Here is a 21,139-nt window from a genome sequence, read left to right as displayed (position 1 = left end):
CAGGTGCGAATTGGACACTTAAATCACACCTGAACCAAATTAAAAAAACACACAGGACTTTTATTTTAATTTGCACCCCAACTGGCCCGCATATGTGTGAACCGACTCCATTGAAACCTGATCTGGTTCACCTGTTATGCGAATCTGATGCGGTTCAATACGCATATGATTCGCACATATGTGAACCGAGCCTTACACTATCCAAATGAGAAAAAAAAAAGTTTTACCTTTAGTTTTACTTTATGATTTGCATTGTTCTGTTTTTAGTGGCTCATATAACATCTTTTATAATGTTATATTGTTGCAGAGACGACAACAATAACATTATAATATGAACAAGGGAATAAAACAGAAACATTTAAAGACTGTGATCTTGGACTACTATGAAACTCTTCCAATGTCAACTCAAAAACATGGATAGGAGGATATGTTCCTTAACTAATTATACTTCACTGCACATAAACAAATATTGATTATTTATCTTTTGCATGTACAATAATATACACTTTAGAAAGGGTTGGCTTTAGTGAATTTTCATAGTATTCTACCAATGCAGTTTTGGCTTTTTTTGCTATAGTTTAGCTATAGTAAGGTCCTTATGCCCCGTACACACGGTCGGACTTTGTTCGGACATTCCGACAACAAAATCCTAGGATTTTTTCCGACGGATGTTGGCTCAAACTTGTCTTGCATACACATGATCACACAAAGTTGTCGGAAAATCCGATCGTTCTAAACGCGGTGACGTAAAACACGTACGTCGGGACTATAAACGGGGCAGTGGCCAATAGCTTTCATCTCTTTATTTATTTTGAGCATGCGTGGCACTTTGTCCGTCGGATTTGTGTACACACGATTGGAATTTCCGACAACGGATTTTGTTGTCGGAAAATTTTATATCCTGCTCTCAAACTTTGTGTGTCGGAAAATCCGATGGAAAATGTGTGATGGAGCCCACACACGGTCGGAATTTCCGACAACAAGGTCCTATCACACATTTTCCGTCGGAAAATCCGACCGTGTGTATGGGGCATAAGAGTCAATCTATTAGATTAAATATTGGGAGGTAAGACTATAAACCCTACTCACTATCTGGAAGGATACAATAATTCAAGCATTTATTTGTAAATGTGTTTGCAGCTAGAAAGACAAAGCTCTAGGCTATTTTATTTTAACACCCAAGTCTTATTGTTGGTCCAACATAGCCATTCTCCATGGACCTGACTTTGGGGAAAGCTGAGGGAAATTCAGGGATTGAGTTTGTCTCCCTTTTATACATACAGTAGGTACCTAGTTAGTCAGGTTGAAAGAAGACACAAGTCCATCAAGTTCTCTTACATATCACCATTGTAATAAACTAGGGGTTTAGTGTTAGTGTAATAAGGTTCAGAACAATTCTTCGTGGATTGTGGGGTGGGGTGTTAAAACAATTTAGAATGTTCAACATTTTTCACTAAGTAAATCACTGAGCCCAAATGACCAAATGGATAGTAAAAGATTTATATAAAATCACAAAATTATTATTATTATTATACAGAGTTTACATAGCGCCACAAAATAATTACATACTACTTTTTCTTATATTCTGGCCTATAAAAGTCATAACATGATGACATGGTACATTTTCTTATGCAAACGTCTATAAACATGAAGGAGCTCACAAATACAATCACTTTTTCTCTGGAAGAAGAGATACAGTGTATATAACATCTGTTTACGTTTACTCGCAACGTAAGAGCCGTTATAATAAATTTTGTAGAGATATAAAATGATAGCTTTGAATTTTATTCTCAACAACTCTGAAGATATTATGAGGACACAAAAAATACATTACGGAAGAAAAAAGAGAATTTTTCCAATAGTGCTGCAAGGCATAGTCCAGGTTTACAGAGAAGTGGGTGGGCATGAGGATGATTCATGGCATTGAAGAAGCAGAGAATAGGAACAATATGTTGTACAAGTTATGACCTTGACTGTTGGCAGCATGAAGGTCATTAACGACAACAGTTACCGTTGTTTTACAAGAGTGGACAGACTGGATTTGGCAAGGAGATTATATGCTGTCATTTTACAAGCCTTCATTCTCACAGGCGATGAAGTGAGTTGTGACATTTAGAGCCAAGTATATTAAAATTATATCTACTCTCTATGTTGTGTTCTAGTTAACAAATGACGTGCATTTATATGTTACATCACATAATGTGTACATTGCACAACTATAATGAGAACTACTTCCCCTGGAACTCATAAAGAGTGTTGAAGACACTTATTGGAAAACTGTCCACATCCACAAACCAAATGGCAAAACCTGTGACAGATTTATGTAACTGTCGGTAAGCTGTATATGAGTCTGTTGACATAATTGTGTATTAGACACAGTGCTTACATATGCAAGACAAGTTATCCCAACATGGAAGAACTCCTATATACCTCCACATTTCTTATCATGGATATGTCGGTATTTTTTAATGAATTTGTCACAGCCATAGATCAAAAATGTCACATGGAAGACCTACCTGAATTTGTCACATGTCAGAAATGGCAAGAAAACTGTAAGACGGCTTTCATGAATTTGGCACAGGACTTTAGAAAATGTCCATAATGCTATAAAAAGGTTGCAAATGCTTTATTATTCCTTATTGTTATAGATTCCTTAATGCATGGACACAATCATTGGTAAAATGAGTGAAAAAATGTGCCTACCATCATACACTATCCAGACTAAAACTAAAGCTACTGAGATACAGCACAAAAAACATAAACCTAGGGACAGCAACCTGGCAATTCTGAATCAACATATTTCTCCGGTTCCTTTCAATACTATAGTTGGCAAAGTCTAGATGTGACGGGGGGGGGGGGGGGGGTGTTCTATCATTTTCTGACATTTTTTTCATTATCTGACATCTCAGTGCAAAACAACTGTAAAACAACTACAGAAGAGCAAAGGGATCTGTACTGTTTTTAGAAAGGTATATGCAATAGCTTATTATGTGTCAAAGTAATACAAATACCTCTAGAACATTGACCTAAAATAAATTAGATTAGTCATTAGGCTGGGTTTGTGTGAATTCTTTGCTGTATTTAATATCTGTAGTTACCTTCACTACATAAAACAGCTAAGGTCCATTACTCAAGCCCAAGTCCAGTCAAAGCCTATTGTAGGTTTGTATATTTGTATATAGCGGGGAAGAAATAGGACTTCTGAAAGGTTGCATTGCTATTGAAAGGTTTTCCTTGCTCTTGGCCTTGTGACACCAGGACAAGAAATAAGGGCAGCTGGGGTGATCAGGCAAGAAGACACATACAGTGATAAAAACCTGACAAAAGTTCTAGCCCTTTCCACTCTCTTAAAACAGAGATTTATTGCTGTCCCTGCCCTAAATGGAGAGATGTCCTATCACTTTCTGTCCCAGTGACAAAAAGTGAAGACTATCCTATATATCGGCCAGATAACAATAGAATCCTGACAAATGGTCTAACTTTTCCCACTCTAACCAAATCTAAACAAAAAAAATACCTGTAGTTGGGCTATAACCATAAGAAAACAATGTAAAAAATTATTAAAAATCCACATTCATTTGGTATTGCAAAGTAATATATTTACAGTATATATTATTTTGTGCATGGGTTTAGGAGAGGCTTCCTTCATGGACGACACACATGCATGGCATTCCTCTGCAGTGTACGACGTATTGTGTCATGGGAAATAATCACTCCAATTTGGCTTGATTGAAGGGGGTGTACTTGTTTGTGCTGACCACTGTATATACTGTATATATATATATATATATATATATATACTGTATGTATAAAATATAAATATAATATACAGTGGATATAAAAAGTCTACACACCCCTGTTAAAATGTCAGGTTTCTGTGATGAGACAAAGATAAATCATTTCAGAACTTTTTTCCACCTTTGATGTGACCTATAAGCTGTACAACTCAGTTAAACAACAAACTGAAATATTTAAGGTGGATGGAAGTAAAAATAAAAAAATAAAATACTATGGTTGCATAAGTGTGTACACCCTTAATCACCTGACATCTGGCCGTAGCCGAATGACGGCTACAGCACGGATCTCAATTCCCGGGAAGCCGTCATATGACGGCCTCCCCTTTCCTCGCTCCCCGTGCGCGCTCACGAGCGCACAACGAGGAAATTCTGTGTTGGCCGTGTCCCTTGGACACGGCCAATCACAGATCGCTGTAAATGGCCAATCACAGCGGCCATTAACAGCTCGATCGCCATGGCCAATGAGCGATGATCCCAAACGTAAATATTTGAGATCATCTCTCATTGCCGGCTCTCTCTCCTCACACAGAGACAGCGTGTGAGGAGAGAGAAAAACTGTCAGCGATCTGTGAGTGTTGCAAAAATGTTTTTACAGTGCCTACAGTGCCCCATCAGTTCAGTGCCCATCAGTACAGTGCCCATCAGTACAGTGCCCCATCAGTACAGTGCACCATCAGTACAGTGCCCACCTGTGCCAATCGGTGCCCACCCATGCCAATCAGTGCCCACCTGTGCCAATCGGTGCCCACCTGTGCCAATCAGTGCCCACCTGTCTGCCCAGCGGTGATCAGTGTCCATCTGCACATCTGCACAATCAGTGCCCACCTGTGCCACCTCATCAGTGCCCATCTGTGCTGCCTCAGTGCACATCTGTGCAATCAATCAGTGCACATCTGTGCCGCCTCATCAGTGCCCATCTGTGCCACATCATCAGTGCCCATCTGTGCCGCTCCATCTGTGCCGCCCCATCTGTGCCGCCTCATCAGTGCCCAGCTGTGCCATCTCATCAGTGCACATCTGTGCTACCTCATCAGTGCACATCTGTGCAATCTCAGTGCACATCTGTTCCACCTCATCAGTGCCCACCTGTGCCGCCTCATCAGTGCCCACCTGTGCCACCTCATCAGTGCCCACCTGTGCCACCTCATCAGTGCACATCTGCACATCTGTTCCACCTCATCAGTGCACATCTGTTCCACCTCATCAGTGCACATCTGTTCCACCTCATCAGTGCACATCTGTTCCACCTCATCAGTGCCCATCTGTGCTCATCAGTGCCGCCTCATCAGTGCCCATCAGTGCAGGCTTAGCAACCATGTCCAAAAGAAGCTTTTCCGCCGAGGAGGCGTACCAAATACTGTCCCAGGCCGACGAGAGCAACGGGGAGCTCTCTTTTTCGGATTCCCTTTCCGACTCCGATTCTGAGTCGGACATAAATTATGAGCCAGTCCTCAGTAGTGGAACACTGAGTGACTCAGAGGAGGAAGATTTTCGGCCCACCAAACGAAGGCGTTCTGGTGAGGAGGCAGTGGCATCCACCAGCACGGCAGTCCCATCTACCAGCACCGCAGTGCCATCCACCAGCATCGCATTGGCATCCACCAGCACCGCAGTGCCATTCACCAGCACTGCAGTGCCATCCACCAGCACCGCAGTACCTCGGCAAGAAAGGCCAAGGACCCATGCCAGCCTTCCCTATGCCCTGCAGAACCCCTTGTGGCTTCCTCCTAATTCAGGAGAAGCCAACATTCCCCCTTTCACTGCCCAGCCAGGAGTCCAGGTGGACACAGAGAATTTTTCCCCAATAAATTTTTTTAATTTAATTTTTACCGAGGACATGCTATCAAATATTGTGGCCCAGTGCAACCTTTATGCACAGCAATTTATTTTGAATAATCCAACGTCCTACTATGCCCGTCCCTATGAGTGGAGAGACCTAACGGTGGAGGCGTTGAAGGTTTTTTTTAGGGCTCACATGTAATATGGAACTCACAAAAAAAACACTTTGATGTCCTATTGGTCAACCCACCCCATCCACCACATGCCAGTATTCTCCAAGGTAATGCGCAGAAACAGATACCTCATGATAATGAGGTTTCTTCATTTCAATGGCAATACCCAGTGCCCTCCCCGAAATGACCCAAACTATGACAGGCTTTTCAAAATTCGGCCACTTTTAAATTATTTTTCTGCAGTATTCCCCCAGCTGTTTACCCCGGACGAAAACATATGAGTGGATGAGTCCTGTCACAGACCTAGCTGGGACAGAGGCTGTTGGAGAGGACTGTATGCAAGCCTGTTGCCTTTTGATTATGGGCCCTGGATTTTCAATGGATTCATTCTGTTGGGACTCGTACTGTTAAATGCTAATGTCATCAATTCTGCTATAATGTGTTTATTGTAAATAAGTCTAGTGTGGCTCTAAGAGTCTTTTCACCCATTGTTGTTTGTGTTAATTAACTGTGTGAAGCTCGGTGACCACAAGTCTGAGCGAAAGGTCATGTCTCAGTCACCTAGGCTGTATAAAGGATTAGATAATTAGCTCATGTTAATTAAGTTACAGTTGTATTGTTAGAGGAGGTTCCAACAGCATATAAAGTCTTATAACTTTGATTCATAATAAACAGTCCATGTTAGCAGTGAAGCAAGTGTCGCCTTGTTTTCTGCTCAGAGAGGTTGGAATATCTGATATCTGTATACAGACTGGGAGGAAGTGGTATATGACGGAAGCACTCAAGCGGAGTGTGGGACAATCCGTGACATTGGTGGCAAGCAGCGGGAAAGCTTCCTGCAGTCTGGGAAATTTAAACCTCCACCTGGATCCAAGATCAGGATAGCAGACTTCAGTCACCCCAGCGGAGATATGGACCTGGCATCAGAATTCCCGGGGCTGCTGCGAATCATCCTTTCAACATACACCAGGACTGTGTCTGAGGATGAATACCTGGAGCTTAGGCAGCAAATTCGGGTGGAGCTCTGGATTGCAGCCCTCCGTCTCGCTGGTATAAAACAGGGCAAGTGCTTTCCAACCCAAGAGCAACGGGCCAGTGACCAACGGGCATTGTGGATGGCATTCCTGGGAGAGCAGCCCCAGGAGCAATGGGTGACTGAGTTGGACAGGTTGGTCCAGCAGGAGATAGAGCTGGACAATCGTTATCGGGCTCTGCAATGGCACGCAGAGGAGGGATATTTAGGGGAGACAACAGAATGCTCTCCGGAGGGATATGACTTTGGCGGCCCTGGATTGCTGTGGGAGAACCTTACAGATCTTTTTATGTTTGGCGATGAAGGGGAACCTGACCTTGAGGACCTGAGAGAATATAGAGAGTCTATGCTCGGTCTTGCAGGGGTCTCAGAGCTCAAACCTGATCTGGACCATTTGCTAAGGAAGGAACAGCATCTGGAAAGGGCATACAGGAAACTGCTAGAACAAGTTCAGCAGCATGCCAGAGAATCGGCAGTGGAAAATTCGGAGATTGCCGTCCCCAAACCTGAAGTGCTGACAACAGGGCAGAGCTCTGCTAACCTCTGCCCAGAAATGATAGCATCTTCTGGGTTCCATGGACAGGAGATGGTGAACCTCTATCCCCAGACATCAGTTGCAGAGACATGGGATTTGATAGACTTTTCTGCTGAGGAAGAACAACCTGATGAGCCTCCAGCAGAAGAGCTGCTATCAGGGCCAAAGTTCACTGTGTTCTGCCCAGCACCAACAGTGGCTTCGGCCTTCTTGAGAGAAGAGGTAGTCGGCCTTTCTCTCACAACACTGACAGGGACATGTGATTTTCTGCCAGCAGCATCTATGGAGTTAAAACAAACTTCTCCAGCTGAAGATCTGGTAACTGAACAGAGGGTCCAAGACCTCTGTCCCACACTTTTACCAATTCCAGAGACTGGGGATTTAATAGACGTTTCTGTAGAGGAGGAACCACCTGGCAAACCCCCAGCAGAAGTGCTGGCAACCGGACAGAGGGTTCAAGACCTCTGCCCCACACCTGCAGCAATTGTGGAGGCTCAGGCTGAGAAGATGGCAATCACTTCCCAGCAGCAGATACAGGGGGAGAAGGGAGAGGAGGTGTGTGTTGTCCCTCCCCAACAGTTGGCCAGGGTGGAGGAAGTGGGCTTTCCTCCCCAGCAAAGATCCGTGTACCTGGGAGACAGTACCATCGACATGTCGTCCCAGCAGCCAGATGAGGGAATGGAAAAGAAAGCAGCCGGCTCACCTCCCCAATGGCAGCTACACAGTTTGGGAGTGGAGGAAGCCAGCCTCCTGCCCCAACAGTTAGCCGGAGCAGAGGATGCGGAGTCCCCAGCAGAAGTGCTGGCAACAGGGCAGAGTGCTACCAACCTCTGCCCAGCACCGGCAACAACTACAGAGTTCCAGGGAGGCGGGGCAGTTGGCCTCCCTCTCCAACAGTTAGCCGGAACAGATGGTGTGGGGTTTCCAGCAGAAGGGCTGGCAACAGGGCCGAGGACTGCTGGACTCTGCCCACAACTAACAGAGGATGGATTTCCTGTGAAGGTGGATGGGACTTCAGTCTCCACCTGTATACCCCAGGGATGCTGGGCAGTGGGCCCCGATCCCCAACAGCATGACAGAGTGAGCCCAGACACCCTGTCTTCTCTCCAGCGGCAGAAAGGATTCCAGGGAGAAGAGCCAGTCCAGGCCTCTCCCCAGCGGCAGATATGTTCTCTGAGAGAGGCAGAGGTTGGCTGGGTGAGTAATACTCTGTTTGGAACAATTTGTTTGGGGTACTGTGTGGGTACAGGCAGTAGAGGACTGGAACTATGGACTAACTTCGGAGTCAACCCTTCTGGGGTCTCCTCCTGTGTTAGTCTCCTGCCGAAAGGGGAGAAATGTCACAGACCTAGCTGGGACAGAGGCTGTTAGAGAGGACTGTATGCAAGCCTGTTGCCTTTTGATTATGGGCCCTGGATTTTCAATGGATTCATTCTGTTGGGACTCGTACTGTTAAATGCTAATGTCATCAATTCTGCTATAATGTGTTTATTGTAAATAAGTCTAGTGTGGCTCTAAGAGTCTTTTCACCCATTGTTGTTTGTGTTAATTAACTGTGTGAAGCTCGGTGACCACAAGTCTGGGCGAAAGGTCATGTCTCAGTCACCTAGGCTGTATAAAGGATTAGATAATTAGCTCATGTTAATTAAGTTACAGTTGTATTGTTAGAGGAGGTTCCAACAGCATATAAAGTCTTGTAACTTTGATTCATAATAAACAGTCCATGTTAGCAGTGAAGCAAGTGTCGCCTTGTTTTCTGCTCAGAGAGGTTGGAATATCTGATATCTGTATACAGACTGGGAGGAAGTGGTATATGACGGAAGCACTCAAGCGGAGTGTGGGACGTTCCGTGACATTACCTTGTTAAGTTTAGTGGCAGGCTTAAGATAAAACAATAAATCAATATATTCCCAGTAAAAGGGCCCACTATGGGGTGAAGGTATGCAAATTATGTGACCGTGTCACAGGTTACATATATGCCTTCAAAGTGTACGAAGGGAAGGGCACCCAGCTGCAACCCCCTAATTGCCCAGACTACTTGGGATCAAACGGGAAAATTGTTTGGGACCTCATATACCCCCTACTGGAGAAAGGCTACCACCTGTATGTAGACAACTTCTACACATCTCTGCCCCTGTTCCACAACCTTCACCGGAAGAAGACGCCTGCATGTGGTACCATAAAAACGAACCGGAAGGGCTTTCCTCAAAGTCTGGTCAATAAGAAATTGAGAAAAGGAGAAACGGCAAGTCTACGAAACAATGAGATTTTGGCAGTGAAGTGGAGGGACAAAAGAGATGTCTACATGTTGTCTTCAATCCACAATGATACCTTCATGGAAATCCCCAGAAGAAATGGCCCCATACAAAGACCTAAATGCATCTATGATTATAATTTGTTTATGGGGGGAGTTGACTTGAATGACCAGATGCTGGAACCGTACCTTGCCACAAGACGGACATACCATTGGTATAAAAAAGTCGCAATTTATTTTTTTCAATTGGCCATATACAATTCATATGTAATTTATCGTAACTCCACCCAAAACCTCAAACGCTTCCTTGGCTACCAGGAGAAAGTTTTCACTGCCCTTATATTCCCGATCAGATGTTCTAAGTCGACTCTCCGAACACCACTTTCCCGATAAAATCCCTCCCAAACCAACAGGCCAACGACGGCAAAAAAAAAATGTAAGGTGTGTACCAGAGCAGGATTCAGAAGAGACACATCTTTTTATTGTGCACAATGTCCTTCTGAACCAGGCCTCTGCGTAGGGGAATGTTTTCGCCGTTACTATACTTCAGTAAATTATTAGTAAAGTATGGTAAACATAAGCCTCCGTTCCTGAGACACATCTTTTTATTGTGCACAATGTCCTTCTGAACCAGGCCTCTGCGTAGGGGAATGTTTTCGCCATTACTATACTTCAGTAAATTATTAGTAAAGTATGGTAAACGTAATCCTCCGTTCCTGCAATTTACCCTCACACCCCTTATACCACTGCCTGCTCTGTAACTGACCCTGGCTTGTTATTTGACCACGCTTTTGCCCAACGATTCTGTACATACCTCTGCCTGATCTGGAACTGACCCTGGACTGTTATTCGACCATGCTTCTGCCTAACGATTCTGTACATACATCTGCCTGATCTGGAACTGACCTTGAACTGTTTGACCATGATATTTGCCTGCCTCTTCGATTGATCTTGTACCCTGCTACTGGACTAGTGGGATTCAACACAGGGGTCTCACTTATGTGAGGGGCTCCAGAACTGTTTTTCTGGATGAAGAAAACAATTTTTTTGTTTTCTCAATCCTAGATTAGGGTCTGGAGACTCAGAGGCTTCAAAGAGATTTGGGTGGGAGAAGCCTCTACCCCTGTCCCCATTCTGTCCTGAATGAGACCCTGCTTCTGCCTGTAGGACTTGCTGCCGTCATGCCTCTGCCTGTCGCTCTGACCACACCACATGGACCTGCCTTCTACCAGGACCAATATTTTTGGCACTGCGGACAATATCTCTGCCTGCACTGACCCTGGACTTTATATGGACAGTAACCCTGCCAGCTGCCTGGACAATTGTGTTCGCCGCTGCTGACCAAGTCCCTGCCTGCTGCCTGGACCAGTGCTATCCTCCTGTGTACAACTGCACTACTACAACCACAGGTAATCTTTCGTTTACGCTTTGCTCAGCATAATGTATTTTGGGGTGTAATTCTTGGTATGTGCATGATATGTGTCCCTGGAACACCTGACGGTGATCCTTGCATGTTGGATCTCTGTATGTGGCCAGGCTGTGTAGAAGTCTCACACATGTGGTATCGCCATACTCAGGAGGAGTAGCAGAATGTATTTTGGGGTGTCATTTTTGCTATCCAAATGCTATGTGTTGGAAATATCTTATAAACGGACAACTTTGTGTAAAAAAAAAAAATGCGTTTTCATTTTTTTCCACATTTTCCAAAAACTTCTGGAAAAAAATAAACCATTCAAAAGACTAATTATGCCTCATAGATTATACGATGGGGTGTAAGCTTTCCAAAATGAGGTCATTTTTGTGGGTGTTTCCATTGTCCCAGTGCTCCAGGGCCTTCAAAAGTGTAATAGGTGGTTGAGAAATGTGATGTGTAATTTATGCTCCTAGAACACCTGATGGTGCTCCCTGCATGTTGGGCCTCTGTTTGTGGCCAGGCAGTGAAAAAGTCACACACATGTGGTATCGTAATACTCAGAAGGAGCAGCAGAATGTATTTTGGGGTGTCATTTTTGCTATCTAAATGCTATGTGTTGGAAATATCTTATAAACGGACAACTTTGTGTAAAAAAAATGCGTTTTCATTTTTTTCCCACATTTTTCAAAAACTTCTGTCAAAAAATGAACCGTTCAAAAGACTCATTATGCCTCATAGATTATACGTTGGGGTGTTAGCTTTCCAAAATGGGGTCATTTTGTTGGTGTTTCCATTGTCCTGGTGCTCCAGGGGCTTCAAAAGTGTAATAGGTGGTTGAGAAATGTGATGTAATGTGATGTAATTTATGCTCCTAGAACACCTGATGGTGCTCCCTGCACGTTGGGCCTCTGTATGTGGCCAGGCAATGAAAAAGTCACACACACATGTGGTATCGTAATACTCAGGAGGAGTAGCAGAATGTATTTTGGGCTGTCATTTGTGGTATTACAATGACAATTTTGTGAGGAAAAAAAAATCTAAATTTTGCAAAGAATTGTGGGAAAAAAATACAACTTCAAATAACTCACCATGCCTCTAACTAAATACATTGAAATGTCTACTTTCCAAAAAGGGGTTATTTGGGGGGCATTTGTACTTTCCTGGCTTGTTAGGGTCTCAGGAAATGAGATAGGCCACTAGTACATCAGATGTGATCATTTTTTTATGATTTGCACCATAGCTTGTAGACTTCTAAAACTTTCACACAGACCAAATAATTTCCACACATTTTTGGTTATTTTTTACCAAAGATATGTAGCAGTATAAATTGTGGCCAAAATGTATGAAGAAAAATTACTAATTTGCAAAATTTTATCACAGAAATTAAGAAAAAATAGTTTTTTTTCAAAATTTTTGTTCTTTTTTTATTTATAGCGCAAAAAATAAAAAACCCAGAGGTGATCAAATATCACCAAAATAAAGCTCTATTTGTATGAAAAAAAGGACAAAAAAATCATTTGGGTACAGTGTTGCATGACTGAGTAATTGTCATTCAAAGTGTGAGAGCACTGAAAGCTGAAAATTGGTCTGGATAGGAGGGGGGTTTAAGTGCCCAGTAAGCAAGTTAAACTAATACTTTGTTGAAACACCTTTTGATTTTACTACAGCACTCAGTCTTTTTGGATATGAGTCTATCAGCATGGCACATCTTGATGTGGCAATATTTGCCCACTCCTCTTTGCAAAAACACTCAAAATCTGTCAGATTGCAAGGGCATCTATTGTGCACAGCCCTCTTCAGATCAACCCACAGATTTTCAATCAGATTCAGGTCTGGGCTCTGGCTGGGCCATTCCAAAATTTGAATCTTCTTCTGGTGAAGTCATTCCTTTGTTGATTTGGATGTATGCTTTGGGTTGTTGCATTGCTGAAAGATGAAGTTCCTCTACATGTTGAGCTTTATAGCAGAAGCCTGAAGGTTTTGTGGCAATATTGACTGGTATTTGTAACTGTTCATAACTCCCTCTACCTTGACTAAGTCCCCTGTTCCAGCTGAAGAAAAACAGCCCCAAAGCATGGTGCTGCCACCACCACGTTTCACTGCGGGTATGCTGTTCTTTTGGTGATGTGCAGTGTTGTTTTTGCACCAAACATATCTTGTGGAATCATGGCCAAAAAGTTCAACCTTGGTTTCAAAAGTTAAACCTTGGTTTCATCATACCATAACACATTTTCCCACATGCTTTTGGGAGACTGCCTTGGATGTTTTTCTTCGTAAGAAAAGGTTTCCGTCTTGCCACTTGATCACATAGCCCAGACATATGAAGAATACGGGAAATTGTTGTTATATGTACCACACAGCCAGTACTTGCCAGGTATTCCTGCAGCGCCTTTAATGTTGCTGTGGGCCTCTTGGCAGCCTCCCTGATGAGTTTTCTTCCTTTATCAATTTTGGAGGGATGTCCAATTCTTGGTAATGTCACTGCTGAGCCTTATTTTCTCCACTTGAAGATGACTGTCTTCACTGAGTTCCATGGTCCATGGCTTTTGCTGTAGGATGCGACTAAGAAAATGTCAGGAAAGACCTACAAGAACAACTGAACTTTATTTGGGGTTAATCAGAGGTACTTTAAATGATGGCAGGTGTGTACTGACTCCTATTTAACATGAGTTTGAATGTGATTGCTTAATTCTGAACACAGCTACATCCCCAGTGTGCACACTTATGCAACCACATTTTTTTCGTTTTTTAATTTTTACTCCCCCCCCTAAAAGATTTCAGTTTGTTTTTCAACAGTTTAACCACTTAAGGACCGCCTAACGCCGATTTACGTCGGCAAGGCGGCACGGGCAGGCAAAATCACGTACATGTACGTGATTTGCCTCTCGCGGGTGGGGGGTCCGATCGGACCCCCCCCCGGTGCCCGAAGCGGTCCCGTTCTGTTCCCCGGCGATCCGAGATGAGGGGGAGGCCATCCGTTCGTGGCCCCCCCCTCGCGATCGCCGCCGGCCAATGGGAACACTCCTTTGCTGCTGTATGCTAAACAGCAGCAAAGGAAATGATGTCATCTCCCCTCGGCTCGGTAGTTTCCGTTCCAGCGCCGAGGGGAGAAGACATCAATGTGAGTGCACAACACACACACACACAGTAGAACATGCCAGGCACACAAAACACCCCGATCCCCCCCCCGATCGCCCCCCGATCCCCCCCCAATCACCCCCCCCCCCCTGTCACAAACTGACACCAGCAGGTTTTTTTTTTTTTTTTTTTTTTTTTTTTTCTGATTACTGCATAGTGTCAGTTTGTGACAGTTACAGTGTTGGGACAGTGAGTATTACCCCCCTTTAGGTCTAGGATACCCCCCTAACCCCCCCTAATAAAGTTTTAACCCCTTGATCACCCCCTGTCACCAGTGTCGCTAAGCAATCATTTTTCTGATCGCTGTATTAGTGTCGCTGGTGACGCTAGTTAGTGAGGTAAATATTTAGGTTCGCCGTCAGCGTTTTATAGTGACAGGGACCCCCATATACTACCTAATAAATGTTTTAACCCCTTGATTGCCCCCTAGTTAACCCTTTCACCACTGATCACCGTATAACCGTTACGGGTGACGCAGGTTAGTTCGTTTATTTTTTATAGTGTCAGGGCACCCGCCGTTTATTACCTAATAAAGGTTTAGCCCCCTGATCGCCCGGCGGTGATATGCGTCGCCCCAGGCAGCATCAGATTAGCGCCAGTACCGCTAACACCCACGCACGCAGCATGCGCCTCCCTTAGTGGTATAGTATCTGATCGGATCAATATCTGATCTGATCAGATCTATACTAGCGTCCCCAGCAGTTTAGGGTTCCCAAAAACACAGTGTTAGCGGGATCAGCCCAGATACCCGCTAGCACCTGCGTTTTGCCCCTCCGCCCAGCCCACCCAAGTGCAGTATCGATCGATCACTGTCACTTACAAAACACTAAACGCATAACTGCAGCGTTCGCAGAGTCAGGCCTGATCCCTGCGATCGCTAACAGTTTTTTTGGTAGCATTTTGGTGAACTGGCAAGCAAGCACCAGGCAGCGTCAGGTTAGCGCCAGTACCGCTAACACCCACGCACGCACCGTACACCTCCCTTAGTGGTATAGTATCTGATCGGATCAATATCTGATCCGATCAGATCTATACTAGCGTCCCCAGCAGTTTAGGGTTCCCAAAAACGCAGTGTTAGCGGGATCAGCCCAGATACCTGCTAGCACCTGCGTTGTGCCCCTCCGCCCGGCCCAGCCCAGCCCACCCAAGTGCAGTATCGATCGATCACTGACACTTACAAGGCACTAAACGCATAACTGCAGCGTTCGCAGAGTCAGGCCTGATCCCTGCGATCGCTAACAGTTTTTTTGGTAGCATTTTGGTGAACTAGCAAGCACCGGCCCCAGGCAGCGTCAGGTTAGCGCCAGTACCACTAACACCCACGCACGCAGCATACGCCTCCTTTAGTGGTATAGTATCTGAACGGATCAATATCTGATCCGATCAGATCAGATCTATACTAGCGTCCCCAGCAGTTTAGGGTTCCCAAAAACGCAGTGTTAGCGGGATCAACCCAGATACCTGCTAGCACCTGCGTTTTGCCCCTCCGCCCGGCCCAGTCCAGCCCACCCAAGTGCAGTATCGATCGATCCCTGTCACTTACAAAACACTAAACGCATAACTGCAGCGTTCGCAGAGTCAGGCCTGATCCCTGCGATCGCTAACAGTTTTTTTGGAAGCTTTTTATTGAACTGGCAAGCACCAGCGGCCTAGTACACCCCGGTCGTAGTCAAACCAGCACTGCAGTAACACTTGGTGACGTGGCGAGTCCCATAAGTGCAGTTCAAGCTGGTGAGGTGACAAGCACAAGTAGTGTCCCGCTGCCACCAAAAAGACAAACACAGGCCCGTCGTGCCCATAGTGCCCTTCCTGCTGCATTCGCCAATCCTAATTGGGAACCCACCACTTCTGCAGCGCCCGTACTTCCCCCATTCACATCCCCCAACGAAATGCAGTCGGCTGCATGAGAGGCATTTTTATATCCTCCCGAGTACCCCTACCCAACGAACCCCCCCCAAAAAGATGTTGTGTCTGCAGCAAACGCGGATATAGGCGTGACACCCGCTATTATTGTCCCTCCTGTCCTGACAATCCTGGTCTTTGCATTGGTGAATGTTTTGAATGCTACCATACACTAGTTGAGTATTAGCGTAGGGTACAGCATTGCACAGACTAGGCACACTTTCACAGGGTCTCCCAAGATGCCATCGCATTTTGAGAGACCCGAACCTGGAACCGGTTACAGTTATAAAAGTTAGTTACAAAAAAAGTGTAAAAAAAAAAAAATATATATAAAATAAAAAAAAATAGTTGTCGTTTTATTGTTCTCTCTCTCTATTCTCTCTCTCTATTGTTCTGCTCTTTTTTTACTGTATTCTATTCTGCAGTGTTTTATTGTTATTGTTATTGTTATTGTTATTATGTTTTATCATGTTTGTTTTTCAGGTATGTAATTATTTATACTTTATTGTTTACTGTGCTTTATTGTTAACCATTTTTTTGTCTTCAGGTACGCCATTCACAACTTTGAGTGGTTATACCAGAATGATGCCTGCAGGTTTAGGTATCATCTTGGTATCATTCTTTTCAGCCAGCGGTCGGCTTTCATGTAAAAGCAATCCTAGCGGCTAATTAGCCTCTAGACTGCCTTTACAAGCCGTGGGAGGGAATGCCCCCCCCCCCACCGTCTTCCGTGTTTTTCTCTGGCTCTCCTGTCTCAACAGGGAACCTGAGAATGCAGCCGGTGATTCAGCCAGCTGACCATAGAGCTGATCAGAGACAAGAGTGGCTCCAAACATCTCTATGGCCTAAGAAACCGGAAGCTACGAGCATTTTATGACTTAGATTTCGCCGGATGTAAATAGCGCCATTGGGAAATTGGGGAAGCATTTTATCACACCGATCTTGGTGTGGTCAGATGCTTTGAGGGCAGAGGAGAGATCTAGGGTCTAATAGACCCCAATTTTTTCAAAAAAGAGTACCTGTCACTACCTATTGCTATCATAGGGGATATTTACATTCCCCGAGATAACAATAAAAATGATTTAAAAAAAAAAAAATGAAAGGAACAGTTTAAAAATAAGATAAAAAAGCAAAAAAATAATAAAGAAAAAAAAAAAAAAAAAAAAAAGCACCCCTGTCGCCCCCTGCTCTTGCGCTAAGGCGAACGCAAGCGGCGGTCTGTCGTCAAACGTAAACAGCAATTGCACCATGCATGTGAGGTATCGCCGCGAAGGTCAGATCGAGGGCAGTAATTTTTGCAGTAGACCTCCTCTGTAGATCTAAAGTGGTAACCTGTAAAGGCTTTTAAAGGCTTTTAAAAATGTATTTATTTTGTTGCCACTGCACGTTTGTGCGCAATTGTAAAGCATGTCATGTTTGGTATCCATGTACTCGGTCTAAGATCATCTTTTTTATTTCATCAAACATTTGGGCAATATAGTGTGTTTTAGTGCATTAAAATTTAAAAAAGTGTGTTTTTTCCCCAAAAAATGCGTTTGAAAAATCGCTGCGCAAATACTGTGTGAAAAAAAAAAATGAAACACCCACCATTTTAATCTGTAGGGCATTTGCTTTAAAAAAATATATAATGTTTGGGGGTTCAAAGTAATTTTCTTGCAAAAAAAAAAAAACTTTTTCATGTAAAAAATAAGTGTCAGAAAGGGCTTTGTCTTCAAGTGGTTAGAAGAGTGGGTGATGTGTGACATAAGCTTCTAAATGTTGTGCATAAAATGCCAGGACAGTTCAAAACCCCCCCAAATGACCCCATTTTGGAAAGTAGACACCCCAAGCTATTTGCTGAGAGGCATGTCGAGTCCATGGAATATTTTATATTGCGACACAAGTTGCGGGAAAGAGACAAATTTTTTTTTTTTTTTGTCACTAAATGATATATTGCTCAAACATGCCATGGGGATATGTGAAATTACACCCCAAAATACATTCTGCTGCTTCTCCTGAGTACGGGGATACCATATGTGTGAGACTTTTTGGGAGCCTAGCCGTGTACGGGACCCCGAAAACCAAGCACCGCCTTCAGGCTTTCTAAGGGGCGTGAATTTTTGATTTCACTCTTCACTGCCTATCACAGTTTCGGAGGCCATGGAATGCCCAGGTGGCACAAAACCCCCCCAAATGACCCCATTTTGGAAAGTAGACACCCCAAGCTATTTGCTGAGAGGTATAGTGAGTATTTTGCAGACCTCACTTTTTGTCACAAAGTTTTGAAATTTGAAAAAAGAAAAAAAAAAAAAGTTTTTTCTTGTCTTTCTTCATTTTCAAAAACAAATGAGAGCTGCAAAATACTCACCATGCCTCTCAGCAAATAGCTTGGGGTGTCTACTTTCCAAAATGGGGTCATTTGGGGGGGTTTTGTGCCACCTGGGCATTCCATGGCCTCCGAAACGGTGTTAGGCAGTGAAGAGTAAAATCAAAAATTCACGCCCTTAAAAACGCTGAAGGCGGTGATTGGTTTTCGGGGCCCCGTACGCGGCTAGGCTCCCAAAAAGTCCCACACATGTGGTATCCCTATACTCAGGAGAAGCAGCTAAATGTATTTTGGGGTGCAATTCCACATAGGCCCATGGCCTGTGTGAGCAATATATCATTTAGTGACAACTTTGTGCAAAAAAAAAAAAAAAAAAAGTGTCACTTTCCCGCAACTTGTGTCAAAATATAAAATATTCCATGGACTCAATATGCCTCTCAGCAAATAGCTTGGGGTGTCTACTTTCCAAAATGGGGTCATTTGGGGGGGGGTTGTGCCACCTGGGCATTCCATGGCCTCCGAAACTGTGATAGGCAGTGAAGAGTGAAATCAAAAAGTTACACCCTTAGAAATCCTGAAGGCGGTGATTGGTTTTCGGGGTCCCATACGCGGCTAGGCTCCCAAAAAGTCCCACACATGTGGTATCCCCGTACTCAGGAGAAGTAGCTGAATATATTTTGGGGTGCAATTCCACATAGGCCCATGGCCTGTGTGAGCAATATATCATTTAGTGACAACTTTTTGTAAATATTTTTTTTTTTTGTCATTATTCAATCACTTGGGACAAAAAAAATAAATATTCAATGGGTTCAACATGCCTATCAGCAATTTCCTTGGGGTGTCTACTTTCCAAAATGGGGTCATTTGGGGGGGTTTTGTACTGCCCTGCCATTTTAGCACCTCAAGAAATGACATAGGCAGTCATAAACTAAAAGCTGTGTAAATTCCAGAAAATGTACCCTAGTTTGTAGACGCTATAACTTTTGCGCAAACCAATAAATATACGCTTATTGACATTTTTTTTACCAAAGACATGTGGCCGAATACATTTTGGCCTAAATGTATGACTAAAATTGAGTTTATTGGATTTTTTTTATAACAAAAAGTAGAAAATATCATTTTTTTTCAAAATTTTCGGTCTTTTTCCGTTTATAGCGCAAAAAATAAAAACTGCAGAAGTGATCAAATACCATCAAAAGAAAGCTCTATTTGTGGGAAGAAAAGGACGCAAATTTTGTTTGGGTACAGCATTGCATAACCGCGCAATTAGCAGTTAAAGCGACGCAGTGCCAAATTGGAAAAAGACCTCTGGTCCTTAGGCAGCATAATGGTCCGGGGCTCAAGTGGTTAAAGGTCACATTAAAAAGTGGGAAAAAGTTCTGAAATGATTTATCTTTGTCTCATTTTTTTACACCACAGAAACCTGACATTATAACAGGGGTGTGTAGACTTTTTATATCCACTGTATATATTTACTGTATTTGTGTGTTATATCTGTTTAAAATTTATTTATTTATTTAAAATGTTTTACAAGGCAACCTATTCATACTTATAAACATATAATACCTATTTTCCATCAACTTTACCTAATGCCGATGTGGATGATAATCAGACAGCAAATGAATAGGAAACATCACCTGGAAATACCAAAGTTTTGTAGGTAAATTATCCGTGCACATTTCTCCATTATGTATGGATAATTTACCTGCAAAAGAAAATAAGTCCCCAAAATATGTCTTCCAACTGTTCTGCATTATCACTGCTACACTTCCTTAGCATGTGTCCAGTTGTTTGTCTATTGTCCTTCCAGCAATCTTCTGTTTCAGTTTTTCCACATTCCATGTTAGTTTCCTACTCCCTTAACAGCTACACCAGAACTAATGGGTTTTCCACTTGCCATTCTACAAACAAATTGGGGGAATAAGAAGATCTGAATGCGTGCTGGAAGGTTGCAGCTGGTTAAATAATGGCTTCTTTTCACTTTGGAGAGTCATTATAAGAATGTCTAACAGAGCAAACACATTATAAAGATACATCTGCTATACATACTGCATGTCAGTCTATTCAAATAAATCATTGGTAGTTTTGAGAAGCTGCAGGTATGTTCTAACATGTTATTTTAATTAACATGTCAAGTACCAACATCAGAGTTTTCAAAACAGATCTGACATAATGGATCTACTCACATACTCAGACAGTGCTGAAAGGCCAATGAAGCTTTTTTTAAATAAGCTATACCAATTCCCTATAAAACTCAAAGCTTGTTGTAGATCAGATAAACCAGCTAGGCTGAAGGTCTTTCAAACTACAAGGGGACATGACCTAAGAGCCTGAAGGAAGAGGAGAAGCAAGATATTGCTGCAGGCACATTAAAGAGTACAAGCAAGTAAATGTGGAAAGTAAAAAATAATTAATATACCATTACAAGGCATTTTCAAGTGTGCCTTTATTCATTCAAAGTTGATATATAAAAAAAAAAAAAAAAACATCTTTGGGGGGGAAAGGTTACTGTGTGCTTTATTTTACTAAATTAATTTACTTTAATCAATTTTAGATGCAATATGCATACTTTATAGCAGTTATTTGTATTACATATGTTGCCAATACAGTATGTATTAATTAAAGTAGAGCTAAAGGTAAAATGTTTATTTTAATTTTTCTTAGAATTGTCAGTTGTTTTTTGTCATCTTTGTCCCATTGGGGAGATTTCACTTCACTTCGTGTTACTTAGCCAAAACAGGTAGTGAGAGGAAATGCCTTCAAAGTGAGTGGATCTCTGGTTGTCCCCAGAGTCCCTAGAACAAGTTCC

The sequence above is a fragment of the Aquarana catesbeiana genome, linkage group LG05 (assembly GCF_042186555.1).
Source record: "Aquarana catesbeiana isolate 2022-GZ linkage group LG05, ASM4218655v1, whole genome shotgun sequence".
NCBI lineage: Eukaryota > Metazoa > Chordata > Amphibia > Anura > Ranidae > Aquarana > Aquarana catesbeiana.
Note: the sequence above shows the minus strand (reverse complement) of the source record.